Raw genomic sequence first — 19251 nt, 5'->3', positions numbered from 1 at the left:
AGAGTCCCTTCACCGTCCCACCTTCCCTCCCTCCCACCTCCCCTCCTCCCTCCCTCCCACCCTGCTTCCCTTCCTCCCTTCCTTCTTCGATCCATTCTGAGCACAGTGCAGCATGGCCCCTTCCTTTCTGTGTTCATTTCCTTCCCCTAGATCCCACTGAGACACTGTCTGTGATTCAACGCCCCCCCCCCACTTCCCTGACTCTGCCTTAGCTGCTTGAGATGACTGCTTCCCACATCCACCTCTTGGGGGGCCCTGGGGGAATGTTGCTGATCGACTTTACAAGAAGATTCCTGTGATGGCCAGAACAGGGGCAGGGACCTCTGGAGGGATAGTAACCTGCCACCCCGCCTTGGTCCATGTTCTCCACCCCATCTGCACACCCTTCTCTAAGCCTTGTCTCTGCTAATGATCCCCCTCCCCCACCCCAGGGGGAAACCTGGTGCCCTGAGTCCCAATGGGCAGGGTCCGTTGAGACTTTCACAGGGTGTGTTGATGAGAGGAAGGCCTGAAATGCAAGCCCCGAGCAGAGCAGGCCAGGAACATGGAGGGCACAGACCAGACAAGGCCATGAGCGAGCACAGCCAGCCTCTGGCAGCCTCCCCCAAAGGCCGCGGATGACGTTGTTCCTGACCTCTGCTCTGACCATAAGAACTGCCTCCCTTTACGATCCTCCTTGAGCTAGTTTGCTGGCATTATAACATGAGAAGGCCTTTGTAGCTGTGTGTTATTGTGCAGACGTCACTTAGTGATGAAGTGGGCTATCACTTACATATTCATAACTGCCTACCTCACAAATGTGTGTGTGTGTGTGTGTGTGTGTGTGTGTGTGTGTGTGTGTGGTGTCGCTAAAATAATGAATTGTGAGGGAATTAGTGCAAAGTGTACATCGTGCAGAAGGAAAGCAAAGGCCACTAGGCGTGACAGTACAATCCCAGCACACAGGAGGCTGAGGGAGGAGGACTGTCACATGTGTGAGGCTAGCCTGAGCTACAGAATAAGACTCTGTTACTTTTCTCAGGACGTTGATAAACTACCTGGCCAGAGGTACTTGAAGAGCTTGTTCTGCATCACAGTCCGAGGGTGTGGTCCACCGTGGTTAGGGGGCTGTGGCAGCGAGTGGTTGTGGCTGTGGCGGGAGCTTGAGGGGTCACAGTCCATCAGCTGGGGGTGGGGGAGATGCCTGCTGGCCCTCAGCTGTTTCCCTCCTTTCACTCTGTCCAGGTCCCCAGCCTGTGTGATAGCATCGCCCTTCTTCATTTAACTCAGTCTAGAAACTACCCCCACCCCCCCCACCCCGCCAACGAGTCCGGAGGCATGTCTAGTAGGCCACTCTAAATCTAGTCTAGTTAACAATGAAGATTAAGGCTCACAGCCATGCTGTCTCAGGAAAACAATAATATAAATATAAAAAAAACCCCAAACAATTAAAAGCAAATGAAACAGGAGGAGCAGCCTAGCAGCCAAGGAGAAGCAGCCCTGGGGGTGTGGCTGCCAACCTGGGGTGCAGCAGTCCATAGCCCCTACTCAGGCAGGTAGATGGCCGAGTCATGGTTTCCTTTAGATCCCATTGAGAAGTGAAGCACACCTCTGGGCTTCAGGGTAAAGGTGTTCCTGGGCCTTGAGAGGACTCCTGCTTGTCTGGCTGTGAGGAGGCAGTACTGGGGTTGTGGGGAGGATCAGAGAGGCTCTTTGACAGAGCTATTCCCATCCAGGAGTCGGTACAGTCACAAGATGGCAAGCTGCCGCGGGTAGGTCTGCACACTGCTCACCAGTTCCTGGTGTCAAGTACGTGTTTACCACTTCCATCTTAATTCTCCACCTGAGTCTCAGTCTTCCTGCCTTGGAAGGAGGAACATGAAGCCTTGCCTCCCAGGATCGCTGGGGGCTGTGGAAAAACACATTTAAAGATCAAGGCTGGTATGCCATTCAGTCGGCTGCTGTTGTTTGAAGGACAATAAGTACCCTTAACATGGGTATATAGCACACGGTCTATGGGGAGAGCCAGGGACTAACGCTGAGGACTCCACGGGTACCACTTGGGCTACCCGGTATCTGCTACCTGGCAGATATCCAGTAGTGGCCACCTAGTTGTTGCAGGTTCTGGAAGCCCAGAAGCTCAGGTAACGGGCTGGGATTCAAACCCAGGCAGTCTGGCTCTAAAGCCTGTTTCTTTTCCACTAAGCCAGGCTGCCTCGGTGTAGTCCCTGGTGATGGTGCCAGGCTCTGTTCTTCTCCTAACCCGTGGCTCTCGGGGACAGCCAGGTGGTTGCAAGGTGCCTAGTGGAGCTGTGTTGGAAATGCTGAACCTGAGGGCAGATGCACAGCGCTCCCCAAAGCTCCCTGCTCAGTAGGTTCTCCTGTAGCTCAGATGCGCTGGCTAGTGGGGGTGGGGGTGGGGGGAGTGCGGGGAGGAGCTACTGTCCACTGCTCTCCACCCCCACCCCCCCACCCCCAACCCCTGCTAGCCCAGCTGTCATGAGGGACTGTTGCTCTGAGTCACTGCGCCCAGAGCTCTTGTCAAGAAGGACGTGATTCTCCTCCTGGCGCTCAGTCTCCTGTGTGCTTTAATTACAGTGGAGAGGAGAGAAGATTGGGTCCTTGGGACCTGGGCTGTCCTTGGGGTCCATCTGGTATGGCTGGCTGGAGAGCACACCCAGGTCGTCAGAACAGGTGACCGTCTAGTTCAAATATCTCGGTCTGTTGGATTTAGAGGGAACTTAGAGGAAAAAGGGGAAAGCTGTCATGAGAAGACGTGCACCATCTGTGCTCTGTCTTTGAGTGAGGACACTCATCACTCTCCCAGGCTGTACCTGGTCCCCCATGGGTGGCAGTGCATTGGCTGAGCCCTCAGGCTGGTAGTACCCTCCCACGGGCTTGATGCGAAGGTGGAGATGATTGGCACAGTCTTCTTAGAGGAGGTGACTTTGTACTCAAGTGAATTTCCTGGCACAGAGAAACAGGGAGTTCCAGGTGGAGAGGTCAATGGGGACAGTGCCTCAGAGGCAGAGGAGGAGGGGTTGTATTCTGGGGGGCTCGTAGAACAGGGTTTATCTTCTTCTCCAATCAAATGGGGGAGCTGAGAGGTTCAACACAGCAAGGCAGATTAGCAGGGTGTGAGACAGAGAGTATGGTTTGGGGGGGGGGGGTCTAGCAGATGTCAGACTCTGAGCCACAGCGCTTCCTTGAATCAGTCTGCTCCTGTAAAACGAGGATGTATTCCCACCCCCACGTGACGCTCCAGCGCCTTCTCCCTCAGTGTGATACTTTAGTAATGTAATCCTGAGTGCAGAGCCCAGCTCCCCCTGCCTGTGGCTGTCACTTCTCCCTTATATCCGATCTGCATGTGTCTTGACTGCACACGTGTGACCCTGTCCACGGCCAGTCTTTCTTAGGCACACCTGTGGCTGGAGCTGAACATCGGAAAGTTATTCTATCAGGGTTTGGGTCGAGTCGCCATCACACACCTGAGCGGCCCTGCGGCTCAGCAGGGACCTGCTGCCTAGGCTGAGGGGACACAGACCTACCAGTCAGGCCAGTGGGTCTCCTCCGAGCAGATGTGCCAGGACTGAGTGCAGGTTGACAGGGAGGGCCTGGGAATGGAGTGCAGCTCCACCTCTGCTTCGTGCCTCCATGTCATCTCAGCCCCTGACACTCTGGAGCCATTCAGGCCCTGCCTGTTTCTCGGGTCACCATAGCATTTTCCTCGGGGAATGGAGCATCAGATCTTTGTGGGACACAGGACTGGCCCCAAGTTGGTGTCTATGTGTTCTAGGTGACCTGGGTTTCATGGTGGACAATTCTGTCTCCATTTCCTGTCCCCACCAGAAGTCACTGCTGGCAGAGTGGGCACTGGCTTCCTGGACAGTGATGGGGACCCTCTGGAGCCAGGATCTGGGGCTCTGGAACCAAATGCAGATAGCAACCATGGGGCATTCCAGCCCCTTTGCTCAGGTTCAACATAACGGAGTCTGAGGCCCCAGGGGAGCAGAGCAAGCCGGCCCCTGGCCAGGCTTCCTGTGTGGGCTGCCCTCTGCCTCTTCTTCCTCAGAAAACACCCAAGTGAGGGCATCTTCCTGCTCCATAGAACAGCGAGGGGCCATCCAGGACCCCCGCTGGGGGACCCCATATAGTATGCTTCTTTTACACTAAATCATCCACCCACCTTCATTTTCTGACAGGTGCTCTGTGGCCCTCACAGTCAGGCGGCACAGGGGCCTCCTGAGGTCTAGTACCTATCATAGGGCTAGCCTCAGCACAGGCTGATGTCCTAGTCCCCTTTGAACGGCCTCCGAATCTGCGACGGCCGAGGGGCTGGAGAGGCTGGACCTGGGCCCTGGCCAACAGCCAGCTGAGCGTCTGTGGGCCCAGTGTTGGGCAGGAAGCGCTGTCCGCGGGAGGTTGAAGGGCAGGGTATCTGGCGTGGGCGGGTCTGGCATGAGGCCAGCACGCCCTTGTTTGCTTGTGAAGGGCCTATTGACGGGCAGTGGCCCTGGGCTGGAGGAAGGGCTTCACGGCTGTCCCCTGTCTCCTGGGGCTCTGCATCATCAGGACACAGTGGCCCCTGAAGGAGTGTGAGGTGGAAGTGTGGGCAGTCCAGCTCCCCTGAGGTTTGGGGGCAGCTCCTCCCACCTCTGCTCCCAGGGGATGGGGCCCCCTTGCTTTGCATCTATGTCTCTCTCACCTCGGTCACTGTCTTCATGTAGGCTCTGTCCCCATGCATGTCTGTCCCCAGACTGCCTTATTGTCTAGACAGTCACTGGATGAAGCCTCTCCAGGAGAGGGTGTCCTCACCCTATCTCGCCGCTCAATTTCCAAGCAAATTTTCACTCTGGGACACTGGGGATGTCTATGTAGGCATGGTGGTTTGAAAAAAAAAAAAAAAAAAAAAAAAAGGCCTCCAAGGGGAGTGGCTTTGTTGGAGGAGGCGTGGTCTTGGTGGAGAAGGTGTGTCACTGTGGAAGTGGGTTTTGAGGTCTCACGGATGCTCAAGATGCCACCCAGTGTCTTAGATCACTTCCTGTTGCCTTTGGGTCAAGATGTAAGGACCCTCAGCTCCAGCACCACGTCTGCCTGCATGCTGCCTTGCTTCCTGCCGTGGTGACAATGGACTGAACCTCTGAACTGTAAGCGAGCCACCCCAGTTAAATGTTTTCCTTTAGAAGAGCTGCCGTGGTCATGGCATTTATTCACAGTAATAGAAACCCTGACTAAGACAGTGGGGGACACTCTTCGCCCAGCTACAGGACTTTGCCCCCACCCGACATCCCAGCCAGACCCCACTTCCCTTCACAGCTGCTTCTCCTGTGCTTTCCTCTCCTCGTGCTTGCTTCCCTGTTCTGGAAACATCCAGTGTCTCTCCAGGCATGTAGCCTGGCGGTTACAGTCCCTGAGATCCCCTCTTTCTTCTGCTGGCCTCTAAATCTGCCCGCTCCTCCGAGGTCTGGTCCCCCATGCCTTCTTTCTTGAAGCCTTCTAAGAGGGCTCCGGCTAGTCTCCAGTGTGGCTCTTCTGGAGTTATTGATGACGCTCAGTAGCTTCTCTTGCTCCCTTCGAGGTTGGGAACTCGCTGTTCCATGTCTCAGCCAGCTTTCTTCCCCACTGCAGAGGGTGTGAGATGCCATGTGCCAAGCAAGTGTCACCACTGCATGCTCTTGGCCACTCCAGGAGGCGGCACTGTCATCGTTCCTGTCTTGCAGAGCAGGACACAGGCTCTGAGAGCTAAAGCCGCTCACCCAGGACTCTGCAGCAGTTGGAGCTCAGATCTGTGCAGGCCCCCACGGTAGGTGCTCCTCCGCCATCACATGTAGCAGTCACCACCAGCAGCTGCAGGCGCTTGGCTCATCCTGGCCCTTGGCTCATTAGCCGGCTGAGGTTCTGAGCCCAAGAGGCCCTGGACAGACTTCGCTTGGTGATGGCAGCTGGTCAGTAAGGTGTGTTCCCCCAGGCCCAGGTAGACAGCGACACTGCCTACAGGAAGGATGGCCAGTCAGGAGGCACTGGAGGCTGTGGCCGCTTGTGTCCAGAAATCTGGGATCCTCTCCCTGGCTGAGCAGGGGGCACAGATTCAGCTTCTCCCTCCACAGGGATTCCAGGAGGGCCTGGAGTTCTGAGCTCCTTTGCAGGTGCCCTGGGGCTCAGAGGGCAAGCCACCAGGCTTCCTGCATAAATAATTAGCCTATCGAGGAAGACCCACCAAGGCTAGAAGAGTGGAGCTGGGGAGGGGGGGGGGTTGCTTCAGGCAGAGTCCAGGGGAGAAAACTATCCACAAAGAAAGATGTGTCCTGCCCAGCCACACTACAGCCCCTGGGAGTGCAGCCTTCCCAGAGGCCTAGGTGATGTTGGGTTTTCTTTTGTAAAGACTTCTAGGTCAGGGCTCCTGCCATCTCCATTTCGTGGAAGAACTGAAAGTATGAGGGCTGCCTGGCTGCTGTAACAAGCAGCCCCAGACCCAGTCAGCGGCTTGGAACACTTAGTGCACAATGCAAGTCTGTGACTTCTGCAGCTCTGGGAGATAGCCCAGTCCCCTGCCTTTTCCAGCATCCATGGGCCACCTTCATTCTATTCCTGTCCCACACATCACTCTAGCTGCTGGCTTCAGAGGCCATGTGTCCTCTCTCCTTTTCATTCACTCTCCCTCTGGTGATGGCATTTCAGCTTATGTGGATAATTTGAGATCATCTGCCGAGCTCAGACCCTCAACATGAGCATGTCTGCACAGCCCCTTTGCTGGGTGACGTGACTATACAGTGTCACTGGGTTAGTACATCCGTCAAGCCTGGGAACCCTGCATTTTCCCAGAGGCAGGATGTGTGGCTGAGCTGTGTGCCCACCACACACGTCTTGACTCAAGGAGCAGCAGAGACATCTTCTGCTAATGGAACATCACGTCAGCCATAGCTAGGACTCGTTCCCAGATCCCTCACCCCTCCTATTTGGCCTGAAATCTAGAAATGATGTCAGAACTTAGCCATAAAATCAGAATTGGAAGCACAGATGATTGCTATCATGGGTAACCCTGCTTGCCTCAGAACTTTGTGGAGGTTTCTTTTGGCCCAGGAAACAGATACACAGAGGGAAAGAATGTTCTGGAGGCTTTCCAGAAATCTACAGCAAACTATGGAGCATCTAGGCCCCCAGATGTCTTCCACCATGTTTATTTCACTGGGCTATTTTTGGTGCTGGGGGATAACCATAAACGGTGCTCTGTCTCTGTCCCTAGGGCTTGGGGTCCTGTGAACGAGACAGACTGAAGCGGGGGCAGAGGGGGGTGAGGTTGGGTTAAGTCCTAGAGGGCAAGGAAGTCCAGTGGTTGGTGCCAGGCAGGGAGTGTAATCAAGGCAAACATCTGTGCTGGGGAAGCCTGTGGCAGCTGTAGGGAGCAGGGTGGGGACATGGGAAGAGGACCCGAGCCCTTGTTGGAGGACCAAAGCCTGAGCTTCGTTTTCTTTGGACAGATGCAGGAGGGTGACCCAGTCTGTCCTATCCCTGGCCGTAGCTAGAGACAGCTTTTTTCAGTAGGGTTCGATGGGGCCTGATTGCTTAAACTCCAGCAGCCTGGGCCCCGGGGAAGCTCAGATCTGGTGGATGTGTCTGCAGGCGCCAGGCCCTTGCTGCTAGTTTGAACACCCAGTGTGTATCTTTGCATAGGTAGGGACGGATAGGACTCACAGGTGAGGTGGGGGTGCTCCTCGGACACCCCGGCTGAGGTGATAGCTGAACCCAGATGTGGGCAGAAGAAGGGAGAGCTAGTGGGGGTTAACCCAAGCACCGATCGGAGGGGCCTCCATGAGCCCTCACGAGTAGCTCTTTCTCATGGAAGTCTACACACGGCCTCCAGGGACCTGGTAAAATGCTGGCTTTGATGCAGTGGGTCAGGGTGAAGGCAGAGGCCTTTGCTAATGAGATCCCAGGCGACCAAGGAGGCTGGTCTACAGAGTGTAGGGGAGACAGTGGTGCAAGGCTTACACCCCATGAGACAGATGGGGAACCTGGAGCACCAAGGGAAATGGGCATCATGAGAATGGTTATGCCTCTACCCAGCTGTCCCGAAGGTTGGGGTTCTTCCCAGAGGGTGAGCCTCTTAAAACATGAGCACCCCATGCTCGGGAAGGAAGAGACCCCTGTGTCTGTGGAGCCCTTCCTGTGGGCCAGGCTTGCCCATGCCCTTTACTGCAGATGGCCGCCTGTCCTTTCTTCCTCCGTGCCAGAAGCTCAGAGAAGCTTCCTTACTGTGACTTGAGTCTCCAAGCCAGGACCGGAGGACTCTGAACACCTACCTGCTGGTCAGGGACACTGCTGCATGTAGGAGTCCTGGGGACTGTCACATCTTCATCCATGTCTTAGCTCTTCTGTGGCTGTCTGCTTCCTAGGGAGCAACCCCTCAGAGGCACCCATGGAAACCCCTGACGAGGGTGTTTTTCTGGAGTTAAATGGTGGCATTGCTTGTGTGTGTGTGTGTGTGTGTGTGTGTGTGTATGCACAGGTAGCTCCCATACCCACCCTACCTCTGCCAGGCTCAGGGTGGTGGAAGAGTCAGGCCAAGCCCTGGAGATCCTTGGGGCCACACTCTGGAGTGGGTATGCCAAGGACAGATGCAAGCCCCGGGGAGCCCCTTTGAAACACTGCAGGATGCAATATACCAGTCTCAACTAGACAGAGGTTGATGAAGAAATGTACTCACTTGTACAAACGCAGTCCCTACCTCCCAAAGTCACCTACAGATGTTGTCATCTGCCCTGTGCTTGGGCTCAGGGGCTGTCACCTAGAGGGACAGAGCTGCTGGAGAGACGGAAAGGCTGGGCTTCATACTCAAGTCCCAGCTTTGCCTTTTAACATTAATGCTTGGACCAGATCCTGTTTTCCCACCAGTAAAATGGGGACCATCTTCCTGAAATGACTGAGTTAGCATGAAACTGCTGGCAGGGGGCAGACACCTTGGATGAAGGTGTTAGCATTGGGTGGGCAATGCCATCAGGGCAGGACAGACACATCGCCGGAAGAAGACACAGCTGGCAGGCAGGCGGACAGCTGTCCTGCTGTGCCCACACCCCCTGCTCTTGGGGTCCTGTCTCTAGTTGGCTTTTGCTTTGGCGTTTGGAGGAGAATCTGAGTCAAGACCTGGGAGCCCACATCTGTCTCTGGGATGAGTGTCGGCAACCCCTTCTTCCAGGGATGGCATTATTCAGTAGCTGGGGTCTTCCTGCCCCATGGCTTTTCTTTTGTTTGAAGCCAGAAGGAACTGGCCATGCCTGCCTAGCCTGTAGGCTGAAGAGCTGCTAGGGTTATAATTACCTTGGCAAAGATGTAAAGAGGGCTCAAAGGTAGGGATGGATTTGCTGAGAAGGTCTGGTACTCCTGGGCCTGGGGCTTAGGCTCCTTTGCTGATGGTATTTGGGTGAGAGACACTTGCCTGGGAAACCTGATTCTGCCTCTGTGTCAAGAAGAGGAGACTGAGGTCCAGAGAGTGAGCCTCCACCTGACCTGCAGGACTGGCCAGGGCCTGGCTCTGGGTGCCTCGTCGCTCAGCTGGAGTCCAGCACCCAGGTCTCCCACAGGAGTCTCCACGCCGGCTATTTTCAACCATCTGAAAGTAATAAGGGCGAAGCGAGGGATGAAATACCTTTAACATGAAGTTGTATCTTGTGGTTTGCGATTCTTCTGGTCGGAACACTTCTCAATGTGGCGCTGGTGGGGGGAGGACCAAGGAAGCCGCGTGTCCCTGCCAGGACCTCCCAAGGAGCGGCCAGCTGGGGCCTCTGAAGGCAGGCAGCTCACAGGAGTGTTCCTTGACCTCCCTCCTCCACCTCTGGTCCTCTGACCAGACTCCGTGCATAGCTGGATACCTTTCTCAGACCAGAGCAGCTGGGGTAAGGCTGGCTCACAAGCCCTCTGTGACTCCAGTCACCTTAGGATCTCGTCTAGCCTCGGGAGGCTCTCTGGGGTGCAGAGCCCCTAGAGTGGGCATGAGTGAGGGTCTCCTTGACTTTTGTGCTCCCCTGTTTCAGTTCTACCTTCTCCCTCCCTCCCTCCCTCCCTCCCTCCCTCCCTCCCTCCCTCCCTCCCTCCCTCCCTCTCTGCTGTAGCATCCCAAGCATGCTCTGGTCCTGTCTCCTGTCCTTAGCCCTGGCTAGTCCTCACTCCTGCTTCCCCAGATTCGAGCACATTCTGTGGCCCCTATCACCTCTGATAGTCTACATCCAGAGTCTGTCCAACCCTTGTGGCCATGAGCTCTGAGGACCAAGACATGAATGTTTATCACTATGTTCCCAGGTCTAGTATTTAATACATTACATAGTCAATATCTGTGGCTGGTGGTTGGTGACTGGGTATCACATCTGAGGCCTAGGTAGGACCCTTGGGTAGGACATTTGGATGTGCTTGGCTTAGGCAGGGCCACATCGAGGAAGAGGACAGGGCTCTGGGGACATGGAGAGGAGGAGGAAGGGCCAGGGCTCTGGCTTCAGCAGAACACTGACTAGGTAATCCTGGTGTAGTGGTGGAAGCGTCCAGAACTCGGGGAGGAAGGGACTTATTTTACAGCTGTCCTGGGGAGGCTTTGCGGAGGAGGCAACATTAGACATTCAGGCAGGCCTTGCAGGATGAGGAGGAGTTGGCCCGGGACATTCTTGGCCGGAAGAACGGCAAGAGTTGGAAGGCTGGGGATTTGATGGCAGCAGAGAGCAGTGTGTTTGTCCCTGGGTCACATGAGCCTCAGAGATGAGGCTGGGGAGGGAAGAAAGAAGCTTCAGAGGTAGATAGAGTTGACCAGGCCAAGCTTTCAATTTGGTGGCCGCGGTGAGCCACAGAGGGACACAGACCGTGCCCACCTCCCCACCCCCCAGCAGTGCTTCCACAGGACCCGGCCAGCTGTGGTCGGATGCTCGAGTATACCGTGTGACGTTCCATGTACCTTGTCCAAGCACACCCTGCGGTCGACGTCTTTTGTTCCTCTGGTTGTCGGCCCCGCAGGTCTTTACTTTGGCAGTCTCTTTTCAGGTCTCTACTTGTGTGGGAAAACGAGAAAGTGATTTTGTTCCAGACCTTCCTTTGGGACTCAGGGGAGTCTTGGGGGAGGGGAGCTTTGAAACCTTAAGCATTTTGCAGAGAACACAAGCATGCCAGAGGACTGCCTCAGGTTTGTTCCGTCAGACCGACAAATAGAGTCCAGCCTTCCAGGGCTGCCTCTGCTCCGTTCCCGTGGCTGGCCCCATGCTCCCCCATGCCTTGGATCTTTGTGCTCTTCTTGGACACATCCCAAGGCCCAGCCTTTCAGGAGGACAGCTTAGTCTTGCTGCAGAGAGCTGAGCTGGTCACCCTTAGCCCCAGGACCTAAGCGTCTCTGGCTTCCTGAGAAGCCTGCCTCAGGCCTTGTTACCTCGGGCATCCAAGAGGGAAGTGGGGGCTGGGTTGCAGGGGGATAAAATCTCCTCAACTGCCAGGAGAAGCACTGGGCCCATCGTGGGATGCTTTGGGAGGCCAGGGCACTTGGAGGCTAACTGCTTACGACTCAGCTCTGCCCCCTTCTGGTGGGGCTTGGCCAACACACAGCTCTCTGATTTGTGACCCTTAGGCCTGACCAGGGCAGCTTTACAGGGTATGCTCTAAGGCTTGCTTTCTTACCTGGTGTCCCAGGCAGGTGGCAGTTGCCTGGTCTCACCTCCCAGTCGTGCTGACGTCTGAGGGAACTAGATGAATTCGGTGTGACTCTCTCCTGGACAGATAAAGCCCTCTCCCCTAGCTTGGCTGTTTCCTGACCTGTATGCCAAGCCTGCTTCCCATAGCCCCTAGCTCCCTGCAAATCCCTGCCAGAGATCCAAGGAACAACTATCTTTATTGCTGGGAGGTGACAGTGCATGCTGGTGGGTTGGTGAGGCAGGGTCTATGGGAGCTAAGAATCTGTTCTCCTTCCCCAAGACCCCTTCTTCTTCCAGACATTTTCCTGGCCCCCAACGCAGGGTCTCTGCCACCTAGGCCAATGAGAACAAGTGAGCAGGCAATTGTCCTCCTTCAGGACAGGGCACTTCCTCCCAGGACCTGCAGTCTTGTGGAAAGGCCAAGGACAATCCTGGTGGCTGGGCCCAGAGGCCGCTCTGAAAGCGGAGCTGTGTGGACTAGTGAGATTGGGCGTAGGCCTGAGAGGGCTGGGGACTGCCTGCCTGAGAGACCTGGGTCTTGAGTGTGGGTATCACTCAGGGCCACTCTGAATGGCACAGAGGTCCCTGTCTCATGTGAAAATGAAGGACTCTTAACCACACAGCAGGGGCGCGAGGGCTTGTGGGGGCTAATGTGGATCCAGGTACCTGGTATACACTGAGAGTTTAATCCTGGCTCAGCAGGGACAAGATGCAGCTCTCTACATCAGAGATCTATTGTGTGTCCCCCCCCATCACAGCCTGAAGGTTCCCAGGGCAAAACCACAGCCCCCCTAGGGGGCGGGGAGGCTTCCTGGTTAACCAGCTGGCCCCAGTGCTCCTTCACTACTGAGCATGCTCTGTGCTGGGCTGAGTGACAGACAAGAGGCAGCAACTGCACTGGTAGGAAGCGTGGGTCCCCAGTCTGTCTGAGAAGTGCAGTTCAGTGGCACAGCGAGCCAGCAGGGATTGTATGGCAGCTAGAATGGTCAGTGCTGTGAGGGACATGCAGGTAGGACAGGGGAGATACCCCTGAGACAGTGACCTTTAGACTCATGCTGGCAGCGCTTGGGTGCTTTGGCGAGCAGTCAGACACAGGACTGCTGTGCAAAGGCCCCGAGACACAGGAAACCTGCTTTATTGAACGAGCACTGGGAGCGCAAGTGCTGGCGAGTCTGCACAGCCTCAGGAACTCCAGGAAGCCCAGCTACCCTCAGCCACCATGTATCGGGAAGACCTCACTCCCTCTTGAGGGGTCATGCAGCCACTGTGGGCGGCCCTGGGCTTTCCTTACATCTCCCCGGAGGCTTCTGTATCTTTGCATACGTGGGCCCTAGCTAGGACCTCCCCTGACCTGTGACCTTGGGGCTCCTCTGACTTACAGCCTCTGAGGCATTGGGGTGGCAGTTCTGGGGAACTGGGTCCCCCATAGCTGTTAAAGCACAGGGCTCAGCATCTGGAAGACATTGGTGAATGGATGGATGGACCAGTGAATCAATGAATGAACAAATGAATGGCATCTGAGCTGGATACCCTGTGAAGAGCAGAGCTCCCCAATTAATGTCCTCTGTTCCAAGTCCCTCCGTGCTGGTGGGGAAACAGCAGGGTCATGGCGAGACGAGGAATGACACTGTCTCCCCCTCCAGTGCTCGCTCAGTGTGCTTCCTGCTCCTTCTGCTAGCGCCTGTCCCCACCCCCCAGCTAGCACATAAAAATGGTAATGCTCTCATTTATTCTTTAAAAATTAATCTAAAAATATTTTATGCAGTGTCTCGATCACAGTTGGGAACCATTTAATTAATCCCAAGTGGTGGGACACCAGACAGCCGCCTTAATTGGTTACAATTCCTCTGGCCCACACGGCCTATTTTGAAGCTGCGGTTCCCAGCCTGAAAGGCATTTCTGCAAGAGTTTGGGACGCCGGTCCCTTCCACGGGCTCACTTCTGTGTCTGCCTCCTGGGCTTCCCTCTGCTGCTCTAGGGCCTTCCCATGGAGTTACAACTTACGCAGCTTTGAAGCCTCAAGTGTGACCCTGTGGGGTTGGTGACCTGGTGTCACCTGATGTTTGTTGGGGCCCAGATCTGAGTTGTGGGCTTCATGAAGATGAAGTGGGAGAGACCCTGCAGTGGAGGGGGCCAAAGAGTGACTTGTAGGTGTCCTCCAGGGGAGGGAGGCATGGGATGATTGGCAGGTGTCCTCCAGGGGAAGAAGGCATGGGATGATTGGCAGGTGTCTTCCAGGGGAGGGAGGAATGGGATGATTGGCAGGTGTCTTCCAGGGGAGGGAGGCATGGGATGATTGGTAGGTGTCCTCCAGGGGAGGGAGGCATGCGATGATTGGTAGGTGTCTTTCAGGGGAAGGGGGAGGTCTGGGGTGATTGGCAGGTACCATCAAGGGGAAGAGCTAAGGTGTAATTGGCATGTACCCTCCAGGGGAGGGAGACATGGGGTGGTTGGCCAGAGTCTTCCGGGGCAGGGAAGCATGGAGTGGTTGGCAGGGCTATTGCATATAACCAAGGATGTAAGCAGTAACACAGACTCCTGAGCCAATGTGTCCTCAAATGAGACTATGGCAGATAGCCAGGGCTGTGTAGCAGCACCAGGGGTCGGCTTTCAACCAAATTTGTTCCCTAACATTTCCCAAGCCAGCCGTGTAAGATGGAAGTGTGGCAGGGCCGCTCCTCCTGGGGCCCCAGGGAGGGTCTGTCCCCACCTTCCCAATTCTGTGCTTGCTGGTCGTCTTGGTGTTCCTGGCTTGTAGGCATCTCATCAGCACTCATGCTCACGTTTCCATGGTTTGGAAACTGGCACCAGGTGGGCCTGACACTGAGTGCTTCTGGGCTGAGTATACAGATGGCTTGAGTCTTCAGAAGGACTAGTGCCACATCCAGCCATTCCTTAGGAAGCCCAGGGCACAGGAGGGAGGAGGTGGCCCTACACATACCTGACCTGTGACACTGTGTCTGTGTCCTACTTTAGAAAACACAGAGAGTGATTCTGGGGAGTATCCCACCTCATGTTACAGGAGTCTGTCTGAGTGAACAGCCATGTTTACTATTCATGGGGCCTACACCCACTGACCAAAACCCCTCCCTCCTCCTGGTGGGGCAGAGTGGGATTCTACAGCTAACCAGGGCATGGTGCCACCATCCATTGATGGCCAGAGTGCTTCCCTCATGTCAAATCCAGGCCTAGAAATGAGGAGACTCAGTTTTTTAGAGGCTGATGGGAGGTTGTGGAGGTGGGGCCTGCTCTTGTATCACCATCGGAAGGGATCTGAGTCTGGCTAGCTGGGTCCGGAGGCTCACTACACTCTCTAGACACTTTCACTGGGACTGGAGTTGGGCGGGGCCAAGTGGTTGCGCGCGCACGTGTGTGTGTGTGTGTGTGTGTGTGTGTGTGTGTGTGTGTGTGTGTGACTCCTCAGGTGCCATCACTTTGGTTTTAGAGACAGGTCTCCCAGAGCTCACAGGTTAGGCTTAGCTGTTGGTCAGGTAGCTCCAGGGCTCCTCCTGTCTCCATCTTCCCAGTTCTGAGACTATAAACATGTGCCATTGTGCCAGGCCTTTTAGTATGGGTTTGGGGGATTGAACTTAGGTCCTTGGGCTTGTAAGGCAAGCACTTTACAGATTGAGCCATCTCCCAAGACCCCCAAACGTGTCTTGTGCCCAAAGCTTAGAGTTCCAGCCTCCAGGAACTGCTTCCTGGCCCCAGTGAGGGTGAGCTTCTGCTGTTCCAGGGACCACGTGGATCTTCGGGTGCTGCTCTTGTCTCTGCATTTGGAGTCACTGGAGACAGACCCTTGTTCCATTCCCACATTGTCTTACATATTTTGCAGCCAATCCTAGGCCCATCCAGCAGGAAGCTGCCCTCTTCCATTCCTTGATGGAGGGAGCCCAGAAGCCGTCATGTAGCCCCTGGTGATAGTGGGTCTGAAAGGGAACTGATGGTGTGCCTGGCGGGAACCTTGGGACCCAGCTTGTTGTATGCTCCCGGAGCCCAAGAAGGAGGCAGTGAAGGTTCCTCAGCCTTTCCTACCCGAAGGGTTCCTGCAGTCCCGAAAATGAGGTGTCCCTTATGAAGTGTGGCATACAGTCATCTGCCTTCAAGAATGTCCAAGTGGCTAACTGGCTGCTCATGTGGTCGGTAATTATAACCATTGTCAGCCTTCCCAGCTGTGGGCAGGATACATGCTAATTGGATGGCTCCCATTGTAAATCACAGTTGCCAAGGTTAAAGGAAGAAAGCGAATACCTTGAAGGTGGCTACACCCGTTTCTCTGGTGCCCGTGAAATCCCTGCCTTCACTGAGCAGCCCACAGGGTGCACAAATCAAGGGATGTCAGGTGGGTGGGGGTCTGCAAAGGGAGCTTTGGGGAAGGGAGCAGAGCGCAGTTCTCTACCCTGTCACTATGGTCCTGGGCCTGTGCATGAAGTGCCCTTGAGAAGGAGATGTGAGGTGGTGCCCAGCCAGCCCGGCTGTGTCTTTGCAGACAGGCTGTTCTGTTGTTTTTGGACTGTGATAGGTGGATCTGTGGCCACTGCACCCTGGGGTCTCTTCAGACTCACAGAGGCTGGGCACATGTGGCTGTATGCGGCAGTGTCAGCCTGAGATGCTGGAGGAGGTACTTAGGCCTTTGGAGCAGGCCTTCTGAGGGATCACTTCCGGCCTGAGACCCATGCTACCAAGTGAGAGCCAAAGCAAGTGATACACCTGAGTCTCAGCTTCCTCGATGTCAAGGAGGGATATGACACACACACACACACACACACACACACACACACACACACACACAGAGAGAGAGAGAGAGAGAGAGAGAGAGAGAGAGAGAGAGAGAGAGAGAGAGAGAGAGAGATCGAGTATGTATTTGGGCCTCTGGGTGGTGTTCCCATCAACTCCTAGCTTCTCTGCCTGCACAGGACAGCCACTGGGGGCTGGGACTGTGTGGAGGCAAGTGCTAGGCTTCAGAACCCAGCATTACTCTGGTTACTTTGCACCTGGGTGACCCTGTTCACGTGGTTCTTAATCAACCTACCTCAGCCTCCCCATCTGGAAACCAGACTCATAGGGAGTCAGGATGAAGTGCCGTGCTAGATGAGATGACACCTCATTGGAATGTTAGAAGGATGTAGCTAATGTACAGCATCTAGTAAGCACTCAGAACGTGGGCTTCCCAACTAAATGTCTGTCTGTTACACCTATGCCTGTGTAGAGGACAGGACAGCCCCATTGGGATTCCGAGATTCCTGAGTGCAGTCTCTTGGCCCTGTGCACTGCACGTGACAGGCACCTGCCTTTGGGCTCTTTGCTGACTTGTCTTGGGATGGTAGGAGAACATAGCAATTCTCTGCGACCTGATGCTTATCACAGGCACCCAGAGTTCCACTCCCAGGCTCACATGTGAATGTGGACATGGGGCACGAATGCATTTTGGCTGTGGGTCCCAAGACTCCCTTCCTGACCCACCTACTTGAAGGCAGGGCCACCTGTCCCTAATCATTTTGACTGAATTTCCAACAAGGCCTCTGCTTCCTCCTTGCCCCCAGAACAGGGCTGGGATTTAGGTCTACGTGAGCATCCCACCTGCAGAGGCTGGCCATGTGAGTACCCCACCTGCAGAGTCTGGCCATAAGTCTTCTTTCAGGCACTAGGCAGTTATCCAGACATGGAGGGCCATCGTGCCCCAAGAGGCTAGCCCAGGTACCCCATAGAACCTTCTAGAAATGAAAGAAAATGAGCCAACCTTCCCAGGCTTTTATTGATGCTGGCCACTGAGAGAAGGAAGGCTAGACACAGAGTCGGGGACCATGGGCTGTCACAGCAGTGGGCCTCTGCCTTAGTCACAACAGAGCCATCAGGTGGACTTCTTTTGGGAACTGAGGCTTACAAGGAGGTGAGAGGCCTGACCTTTCCATGCACCAGGGGAAAGCCCAGGCTGCCGAGTGGGGGATGATCACGTGGGGGTGGAACTGTGTGTGACTTTGACCCACTGAGCCCATTCCAAACTAGGGCAGGAGGTCAGAAGGGAAGGCCAGGCTGGAGGGAGCCGGTTCATTTTTAGAAATGAGGCCTAGTTGGCAAAGCTAATAGAAACTTCTGCCTCCACTTACTGCTGCAGACAGACTCGTTGCTTATCCTCACAGCCAACATATGGTCGGCTCAGCACTGTCCTGGAGGAGGCAGGAGATGAGAAAAATTTGGAAGCCTGCGTTGGGGGCCACCCAGACCCACAGCTCATTGACTCCAGGGGAAGTGGGTGTCACAACAGCCTGAGCCTGGTTCTCTAAGCCCCTCCAAGCATCTCTCAGCTCCCCAGTGGGGAGGGGGCTGGAGCGAACCTGGCCTTTTCTTCCCCTTGTTGCTGGCTATTTGCAGTGGATTTCCTTCCAGGGACTTGGATGGATTGGGACGGGGATAGCTGGGAATTTTACACTGTAATAAAAATAATGTCACCACCCTGCACTAGGGACTGGCTTTCAAAGCAAGCGCCTGGGGCTGTGGAAGCTTGCTCCTGCGGGCTGGCATTATTTCTTCTCGGTGCCTGGTATGAAACCTCAAAACTTCACAAGGTTGTGGCACAGGAAGATTGAGTGGCATGGAGCTCACAGACCCACACTGAGTGTAGAAAACCTGGATTAGACGTGATTTCAGGGCAGTGGGAGAGCGCCAGCCTGCTTCTGTATACGGAATTATGTGTGCTTGCGGGAGAGTCTGCTGCAGCTTTGCTGGCAGAGACATCAGTGGGCAGGGGGATGACAGCACTCAGTAAGGGGGACTCGGGGTTGCTTGGCATCCCTTCCAATGCTCTGCAGAGCCCCAGTCAATGATGTTGACCAGCAGGCTCATCTAAGGCGAGTCCCAAGATGTCTCCAATTCTCAGTCTCCCATCCCTGATGTACAGTGACCTTAAAAAAATGGATGATCATGATGTTCTCTTTCTTCTTAAAATCTTAGAGTCATGACTTGATGCTCTTCAGGTCATAGGAGGTGGGTCACCTGTCTGAGGTGGAGCACCTGTAGGGGGGGTGGGTCACCTGTCTGAGGTAGGCACCTGGGCCTGTCCCAGTTCTGCTTTCTGTTTGGATTTGATCTGACAACATGGCTTACTTGTTTTCCCGCTTGGTCTCTTGGGTCTGTTTATGATGGACTCCTTATGTTCTATGTGCAACCGCTGATGTGAATATAAATGAATAAGGATAAAAAAAAAGCACCTGTTATGTGCCAGGCACTCCGTTGGGCCTTCTGTAAACCCGTCAGCCTTTCTCTGTCCATTGAGATTTTCATATCCCTTTGCAGACGAGAGCCTTGAGGTCCAGGGAATGTGGCATATTACATACACAACGTCCATGTAACAGCTAGAAAGATTCTCTGGGTGTTCTAGATCCCACCCTCAGTTCAGCGTTTTCATTTCATCATTCCCCCTGAGGGCCGAGGGGCTCTTAGTGTGTTGTAGTGTGTGTGTGTGTGTGTGTGTGTGTGTGTGTGTGTGTGTGTGTATACGTATGCGCGTGTGCGAGTGCGCACTTTTCCTTTGAGATTAGAGCGCCCTGACTTTAAACCATGGTATCTAAAATGAGGAGAAACTCTGTAGTAACTATATTTTGAGGCAAATTAACCT

General features: G+C 54.8%; 1 protein-coding gene across 3 annotated transcripts in view; it reads left to right on the top strand.

Moving 5' to 3' along the window:
- Sorcs2 (sortilin related VPS10 domain containing receptor 2) overlaps window positions 1–19251 on the top strand; it is a 398248-nt gene that overhangs the window by 104313 nt on the left and 274684 nt on the right. Inside the window, exon 1 of one of the 3 annotated variants that reach the window (XM_037208879.1) lies at window positions 2569–2673. The exons of the other annotated variants lie outside the window; for them this stretch is intronic. The gene's annotated coding sequence lies outside the window, so the exon portion shown is untranslated. Of the gene's footprint in view, window positions 1–2568; window positions 2674–19251 lie in introns of those variants that run through there. 3 annotated transcript variants of the gene reach the window in all.

Source organism: Peromyscus leucopus, chromosome 10 (genome assembly GCF_004664715.2).
Source record: "Peromyscus leucopus breed LL Stock chromosome 10, UCI_PerLeu_2.1, whole genome shotgun sequence".
NCBI lineage: Eukaryota > Metazoa > Chordata > Mammalia > Rodentia > Cricetidae > Peromyscus > Peromyscus leucopus.
Note: the sequence above shows the minus strand (reverse complement) of the source record. Positions and strands in the feature narration are given on the sequence as shown.